The 7,124-nt window shown below is 41.9% G+C and overlaps 1 protein-coding gene across 1 annotated transcript in view; it reads left to right on the top strand.

Annotated features, from left to right (window-relative positions):
• Positions 1 to 7,124, top strand: part of MRPS6 (mitochondrial ribosomal protein S6) — a 46,847-nt gene that overhangs the window by 22,231 nt on the left and 17,492 nt on the right. The window lies entirely within an intron of this gene.

Here is a 7,124-nt window from a genome sequence, read left to right as displayed (position 1 = left end):
CTGTTATGGAGGGTGGGGCAGGGGTGAGCTGGGCTGATTTTTCTATCATTTGAAGCTGAGGATGCTTCAGGGCAAATGCTTAGCCACCTGAAGCACCCTGTGGGCAGCAGCTTGCATGCAAAACTAAGTATGGGTGAACCCTAATTTAGCAGAGCAGCCTTGTTGGATGTCACGCAAAATTGAATTTTTTTTTCTTCTTTTTTTTTTTTCTTAAAATGCTCTGCTTAGTTGTTGCTGCTTCTTGAGTGGGACAGGTACCTTCTTATTTGTAAGGAGTGTCCTTAAATACCTGTCTCTCTGGGATTGCTCCAGGCTGGATTCCTCAGCATCTGCCTTGTATTTCTTTTTGACTGTCATCTAGAAATCAGTCCTGGTACAGGGCCAGTAGTCACACTGAGAATGATGTGTGTAATGCTGTCTCCTTCCTTGTAGGAAGCAGTTACAGCTTCTGGTAGTCAGTTCTCAGATAGTTGCCTTTGGGGAGGGAAGGATACCTTCTCACAGTTTTTATTTAAAAACAACTAAAACATCCACACAATTCTAAAAGGAGACTAAAAGTTGTCCACTTCCTTCTCCCCCTGGTCCTCCATAAGGATGTATTTGAACCAATAGCCATGGAAAATGGGGTGTGTATAATTTTTTTTTTTTTTTTCATCCAGTGACAAAGGTTCAGCAAGGAGAGGGGCAGGCCTGTTTTTTTATTACCTGTGGATTGGGATTTAAGACGTTCTTGAAGAGATAATGATGTTGGCAAAAATCTCTGAGAAGGACACTAAACCCAGGCTTTCTGCTGCTGAGGAAATGCTGCGTTCATCAGAACTATTTGTATTCTTTTCTTTGCTGCAGTGTTGCAGAAGAAATTTGGAAGATCTGCTGCTGTTTGTTGAAGGAATTGATTAAAAAATAAAATAAAATTGGAGGATAAGCTTTGGATTTGGGAGAAAAATAAGCAGTTTTCTGCCTGCAGTCTTGTTTTGGATCTGTGATTTTCAGGAGGGTGTGGGACTCCTGTGTTTTCATTAGTTGGCTGTTAATGAATTGGTTATCTAATTAGTTAATTAGGTGATTATTTAGTGAGCAGCTTTCCCTGTCACTGATTTTAAAAGAAGGCTCTTTGTCACTATCTGTTTCCATTTGAGTTAGTTAGCAAAGACTAATCCCCAATTTACTGATGTTTGAGACTAACATTTCTTTGGGTGTGGAGTCTTGGCCCAGCAAGTTGTGGGCAGGTTCAATAAATGCTGCAGCAGCATTTATTTTGAGGGTTCACTGGCAAAACCCAAGGAGATGGTGGTAATGAGTACTCTTTGTGTGCTGGCTCTGAAGTGAATTCTCCTTCCTTGGGTATGGCTGTCCCAGTTTGCCCTGAGAATATTTCTGTGCTGGGAGACTGAACAAGCCAAGCGGTTTCAGCTCTGTGCTTTCTTCCTGGCTGTCTAGCAAGTATTTTTAAATTGGATTGTATTTAATGATTTGCTTTTTTGAAGTTGGTGTTTGCTTTTTTTGTTTGTTTGTTTAATGTATTTGTAGACTGATAGAAATAAGATCACAATTTGACTCCATGGGCATGTTGCTTAGAGCCCTTTAATTTGTCAGCAACTGTTTTTAATACTTATCTAAGCCATGATCTAGGTTTTAAGTTAGCTTTGAGTATCCCAAAATATATACTGTAGTGTACTGGAGAATTTGAGCAAAAAGTTACTAATTTTCTACAAATGCTTAAGGTTTTAAAACTTCTGACTTTACTAGACAAGCTCAGCTCTTCAGCTGTTTCTTAGCTGCAACTCTTCTTTCCTCTTCTACAGCAGTAAGGATGTACCTGATGCATCTAACATCTGTGTTTTTAGGAAGCTGATCTTTCTTCCTTAAAAGATTTCTCTCATCCAGGGGAGCTCTTCAATGGGTTTGACTAGTCTGGATGGTGCTTAGTGATACACCCCAGGTCTGGAGTGTTGGTGACTTGGTAGGAATACATCCTGATTCTTGACTGCTACAATGGATGCTTTGGGTGGCTGCAGGTGTTTCTCTCAAGGCTGGCAGGACTTCTGCTAGCACTCCAAGGCTGGAAGCCTCCATTCCAGTGAATGTAAAAATTAGTTAACTATGTTTGGCCATCACATCTATGACTCAACCGAAGAAGTGTTTGTCTTCTGGAAGCTGTGCAGTGCCTATTTGCTTTGCTGCTCTGCAGATTTCTCTCAGTTACAGAGGTGTGAAAGCTGATTTGAAAAATGCTGAACACATCCCCAGAGCAATTACACTGGAAGAGTCTCTGTGGGTTCAGAGCTGCCTCTGCGTGCTGTGAGTGAGCTGTTCCCTGCAGGGAAAGGTAGCAGGCTCAGTATCATGTGGCAGAGAGGCAGCTTGAGTTATGAGCCCTGGTCATGTCTACTGTTTCCAACACCAAAGCCTTCTCCTTGATAATACCACTGACTTTGCCTCTGAAGCATCCAGGGAAGCACACAGTAACTGAGTGAATTTGGTGAAATGTATTCACATCTAAAAGTCATGAGAGGAGAAAAACTTATTTTTAGTTTCTGGTTACCTTGGTCTTAGCAAGTGTCTGATAAGTAGACTCCAGCTGACCAGGAATGCTACATAGAAATCCATAGTATAATTTACCTGTGGTTGAGAAGAAGAGAGTATTTTTTAAGTGAGCGTTAAGGAAGGTGTTTAATTCTGAAGTTGTGGCCAGCTGTAACATTAACTGTTTCTACTACTAAACTCTTTAAATGGCCATGAATCATGGAGGATTTGATTGCTGTTTACTTCAGACTTAGAAGAAACCTTTTAGAGTTCTTTTTAAAAATTACCAAGAGTATCAACTCTCTTAAAATGAATTACATTCAACTCAGCTCAGTGTTGAGACTGATGTGTTGATTTCCTGTGGCTTGGTATTTTTATATTGCTTTGGTTTTGGCTCAGTTTCTTTAATAATTTCCTTTGATCTTAAATGTTATTAAAAAGAAGATGTATTAAAGAATCTAGATACCTTGAAGAAGAAAGGTAGATTTTGGAACAGAGGCAATACTAGTATAATTTTTACTTTAATAGTTGCTTGGGCTTTATACTTGTATCAGGTGAAGCTGCTATTCTTTGGCTTATGTTAAAATGCTAATTAAAGTTCTGTTTTGAGGGTGGAGTGTTATTTTTAACTCAGACTGAGTCAATTTTGATCACTCCCCAAACTTATTTTTGATGACTTGCCTTCTATAACTTTCTTGCTATTTGCCAAATCTATTTCTATAATAGAATCACTCATTTTGTTCATTCAGTCTATATAGTACAAACTGGTTATCTTGTTCAGGAACACCTAGGTTTCTCCCATTTGTTTCTTATTCTATACTGGGGAAATTGTAGCTTCAGAAACCTCTGTCCCTGCCTAGTGGTGCCCTATGTCCAGCTTTCCCTACACCAATCCCTCCCAATCTCTACCCAGATCTGAACTTCCAGGCAGGTGTCCAGAGTCCTCACGTTTTTGTTGCTCAGTTTCTGGACATCTGGTCACATGCAGGCTGTTTCTAGCAGGGGTGCAGACATCATCTGTTTGTTTGATCTGCCAGTTTTATTGTTATTGTGATTTTTTTCTTTTTCTGAATAGTACATACGGCCATACCCTGCTTAGGACTGCTGCTCTGTGTTGTGTATACTTTTATAGTAATTGCAGTTTTGCATCTTGCACCATGAGTTCAAGTTTGCTTCCTAGGCAGATAAAGAACAAACACATCAGTAGCTGTGTTGTATTGCCTGGCTAGTTTACTGGGGTTTACTAATATTAAGTTATGAGTTATGAGCCCTGGTCATGTCTACTGTTTTTCTTTGCTGTCCATTCTTCATCTAGTGATTATTTTTTATGTTTGGTGTGTTATCTTGTGTACTAAAACAGGGTGTGACAATTAAGTGACTCTATCCAGCTTCCCCTTGTTTTCTCATTTCAAAGCTGCTCCTCTTCCTTACACCAGTGTTGATCTTGGCTAGTTAACAAATATATGTGTGGGTTTTATTACCATTTTCATTAATAAGTTTCTAGTGTTTTATTATGTAGTAAATGACAGTGAAGAGTAAGGTTTTTTGCCCTGGTTTTTTTGCCTTCTTTTGAATTGCAGCTTTCTTTTAAACGTAGATTTTGCATTTCCACATCAGTAAGTAATCTCAGAACGACCTTTTGTAGCTGTTTAACAACCAAAAAAAAAAAAAAAAAAAGGACTTCTATCCTACTATTACTACACTGAAGGGATGAAGAGATATTCAAAATAATTATGATGACTTTGTCTTTTCATAATTCAAGGAGCTGTGCCCACTGACTTTAAATGATTCCTGTTGCACTGAGTAAGTGGCCAGAAGAACCTGAGTACAGCCCTAAAATGAAGAATTTGGGGTCTGCTTCCTTTTCTCTCTCTCAAGACTCTTTTTGGAGGAGCTTTGGTGGCTTGAGAAGGCTTCTTGTTTAGCCAGCTCTGGTTTTCCTGTGCCTTTGACTGTCTTACCTCTCTTGAGTTCCCTCTGGGCAGCTTGGAATATTGGGCATTGGCCCCGAGTCCTTTCACATGGCTCTTGTTCCAGCCACAGCATTTTCCTATCCTTTAGGTCTGGATGGGTGTCTCTGTTTTTTGGGAGACATTAGCATTACAAAAACTTTATTTCAAGCTTTAGCCACATTTTTGATTACTCTAAGCTATTCTTTGCAACTTTGTGGCTGATAAGCTCATGACTGTTTGGCCTCTGGTAGAACAGATGATCCTGTGCCATCAGATCAGAGTATTCCCCATTTTTTTTCCTTTCACCCATTTTTAATACACTTGCCTGTTGCCATTTGAGTTCTGTGTGCCTGATAAAAAACATGGTATAGTTTTTACTCATGCTAGTGGTATATAACTTCTCAAAAAGAAATCATTGAAACTGCAGTACTTGCTGGTTATTACCATATCTTTGTGGCTTTTCTCCTGGGTGGTAATTGGTGCATCCCCTTCCATTTCTATTTGTGTGGTCTGGTGAGATGCTGAAAAAGGCTGCGCATTAAAGAGCTTTCTGCTCACTTGGCTGATGATTACCCTCAGCTGAAAAACTGGCAGGGAGAAGGAGAAGCCAAAGGTATGGAGGAAGTGCTTAGGGCTTGGTTCTCAGCTGTGGTTTGTGTGAAACCTGGAATAGATTAGTTCTAAATAAACTGAACCAGAGTCTGTGTAAAGGTGCCTAGTGATCTCAATGCAGGTAGCTCCTGCAGCATCAACAGCAGCTGTGCAACTTCTCCCTGGTGGTCCACCTGCCTGGTAAACATGGCTGCAGTGATCCTCATCTGTGGAGAAAGCTAATGCACACCTCAGATCTTTAGTAGTAAGACCAGTTGTTCTCTGGGTACCCAGCCCTCTGAGCTGGAAGACAGGCATGGGAGGCAGAACGAAGCCTCCATAATCCAAGGAGAAATGGTTAGTGACCTGCTGCACCAATTATACATACACAAGTCTATGGGGCCAGATGGGATCCATCCAGAGGTATGGAGGGAGGTGCTGGAAATGTTCACCCAGTCATTTTCCATCATCTAGCAGCAGTCTTGACTAACTGGGAAGGTCCCAGGTGATAGGAAGTTAGCAAATGTGATGCCTATCTACAAGAGGACTAGAAGGAAGATCTGGGAAACCATAGGCCAGTTAGCCTGACCTCAGGCCAGGGAAGTTTATGGAGCAGATCATCTAGAATGCTATCACATGGAACATGCAGGACAGCTGGGTGACCAGACCCAATCAGCATGGGCTTAAGAAAAAGACAGGGCCTGCTTGACTAACCTGATCTCCTTCTATGACCAGGTAGCCCACTTAGTGGAGGAAGAAGAGGCTGCAGACATTGTTAACTTTGAGTTCAGTAAAACCTTTGACACTTGTTTCCCACAATATTCTGCAGAAACTCAGGCTTCTCATGGATTGGACCTGCTGTATGCTTGCTGCACAAAAAACTGTCTAGATGGCTGGGGCCAAAGCACTATGGTGAATGGAGTGAAAGTCCTAATAGGCAGCTGGTCACAAGTAGAGCTCTCAGGGCTCAGTTCTGGGACCAGGTCTGTTCAATATCTTTATCAGTGATCATGGGGAATCAAGTGCATCCTCTGTAAGTTTGCAGGTTATACCAAATTGGGTGGGGGAGTTGATCTGCTTGAGGGTAGGAAGGCTGAACAGAGGAACCTGAACAGGCTGGATCAATAGGTAAAGGCCAATTTCATGAGGTTCCACAAAGCCAAATGCTGGGTCTTGCACCTGGGTCACAACTTCCCCACAACAGGCCTGGGGAAGAGTGGCTGGAAAGCTGCCCAGAGGAAAAGGAGTATTGGTCAATAGCTGGCTAAATATAAGCTAGCAATGTGCCCAGATGGCCAAGAAGGCCAACAGCATCCTGGCTTGCATCAGGAATAATGCGGCTGCAGGATTAGGGCAGCGATTGTCCCCTTGTACCTGTCACTAGTGAGGCCACACTTCACATTGAGGTGCTGGAGCTTATCCAGAGATGGACAACAAAGCTGGTGAAGGAGCAGTTGGAGCTCAAGTCTTACAAGGAGCAGTTGAGGAAACTCGGGTTGTTTAATCTGCAGAAATGGAGCCTGAGACCTTGTTGCTCTCTACAGCTACCTGAAAGGAGGTGATAATGAGGTGGCTTTTTTGTCTCTTCTCCCAAGTAATAGAACCAGAGGAATGGCCTCAAGTTGTGTCATGGGAGTTTTAGACTGGATATTAGGGAAAATTCCTTGAGCAAAAGGGTTGTCAGGCACTGGAACAGACTGCTTAGGGAAGTGGCTTAGTCACCATTCCTGGAGGTGTTTAAAAGCTGTGTAGGTGTGGTGCTTAGGGACATGGTCTCACAGTGGGCTTGGAAGTGCTACATTAACTGTTGGACTTGATGATCTTAAAGGCCCTTTCTTACAAAAACCTGTTCTATGATTCTGTGACACAAGAAGTATTTTTTCTAATGTACCTCTGTTGGGACTGTTTTTGCCCAGCAGATGCAGTGTTAACATGTGCCATGGTTTAACCCCAGCCAGCAGTCACTCCCTCCTGGTGGGATGGGGGAGAGACTTGGAAGAGTAAAAGTGAGAAAACTCATGGGTTGAGATAAAGACAGTTTAATAGATAAAGCAA

Source organism: Heliangelus exortis, chromosome 1 (genome assembly GCF_036169615.1).
Source record: "Heliangelus exortis chromosome 1, bHelExo1.hap1, whole genome shotgun sequence".
In the NCBI taxonomy this organism is placed as follows: Eukaryota; Metazoa; Chordata; class Aves; order Apodiformes; family Trochilidae; genus Heliangelus; species Heliangelus exortis.
This window is presented reverse-complemented; position numbering and strand designations above follow the sequence as displayed.